The 1,348-nt window shown below is 50.3% G+C and overlaps 1 pseudogene; it reads left to right on the top strand.

Moving 5' to 3' along the window:
- Positions 1 to 361: 361 nt before the first annotated feature.
- LOC148575525 (uncharacterized) lies at positions 362 to 1,348 on the top strand (annotated as a pseudogene).

The raw sequence follows: 1,348 nt of genomic DNA, 5'->3' as shown, positions 1-1,348 counted from the left end.
TTTTGACGAGTCCTTTCATGACTTCAAGAACTACTTTTTCAAAGTGCAAGCTGTAGAGGGTCACCACCCCTTTTTCCTGGATGATCATTCTTCTCCCCGATTTCCTTTATATTGGCTGGAGGCCTCCCCTTGCGAGAAATATGGTCTGGATGACTTAAATGAGGTAGAAGCAGCCATTGTGGGGTTCCTCCGAGAAGCGTGGGGGAGGGCCCCATACTTGGATACTAAAAAATTTCTCCAGGGGTCGCCGACCTTTGTCCAGTCACAATTAGGTAGCTTTTTGCGTTTCTCGCTTATTTCCGACTTGCAATTTCTTTTACCGACTTTGTCTGATTTTAGCTACCAATTTGTTTTTGCAGAGATGGCAAAGAAAAACGCTCAAGAGTCTTACCAGAGGGTTCAGGAAGCCAAGGCAAAGTCTCGAGCCAGGTCTGGAGGTGTTAGGACGGTTGTCTCCCCCCCTCCTCCTCCTCGGAACGTTGGGACTCCCTCTCAACCTATTGTAATTTCTTCCTCTGCTTCCTCTCTGCCACCCCCTCCCGTCCGACCTACTCCCGAACCAGAGCCAAAGAAGCGCAAGACCTTAGAGTCTGGCGCTTCTGGTGAGGCGGACGCTCTTGCGTTTGTCCAAAAGAACATCTATCCTCATGCTCGTATGAGTATGGATGATGTTTCTGTTCGGCACTACCTCACTACTGTGGTTGAGGAGAGTCTCAAGACGGCGGGGGTTTGTGGCAAACTCTTGGATATATTTGAGAAGACTCCCATCAGCTCTTTAGGGACGACCTCGAGGGTCGAGGAGCTGGAGGGTAGGCTTCGTATATATCAGGAGCATGAGAAGGAGTTGGAGGGGAAAGTCGCCAAACTGACGGAGGAGAGGGACAGCCTCAGAGAGAAGGGGAAGAAGTTGCAAGCCCAATGCAACATGGAGATGGATTTGAGGAAAGCAGCGCAAGCCAGCTACAACAGTTTGTTTGCTGATCTTGTGTCTGTAAAGAATGACTTGCTGAACGCTCGGAAGGCCTATACCGAGTTGGAGGACTCTATTGCGGATGGTGCTGACGAGGCCTAGAGGATTTTCAAGGAACAGGTCGGAGTTATTGCTCCTGACTTGGACCTTTCTCCTTTGGACCCTGATAAGATTGTTATTGATGGTGCCATCGTGGATCCTCCTGTCCCCATAGTGGAGTCTGAGTCTGATTTAAAGACTCGGGGGCAGAGGATCGTAGAGTCCCCTCCTCGCTCTAAGGACGCTCCGAGTTCTTCTACCATCCTCCCGACTTCCTCTTCAACTCCTGCTCCTGGCGTTCCCCCTGACTCTGCTGGTGGTGATCTTCTAAAAAAGTGA

The sequence above is a fragment of the Arachis ipaensis genome, chromosome B1 (genome assembly GCF_059453495.1).
Source record: "Arachis ipaensis isolate K30076 ecotype BB chromosome B1, ASM5945349v1, whole genome shotgun sequence".
Lineage (NCBI taxonomy): Eukaryota > Viridiplantae > Streptophyta > Magnoliopsida > Fabales > Fabaceae > Arachis > Arachis ipaensis.
Note: the sequence above shows the minus strand (reverse complement) of the source record. Positions and strands in the feature narration are given on the sequence as shown.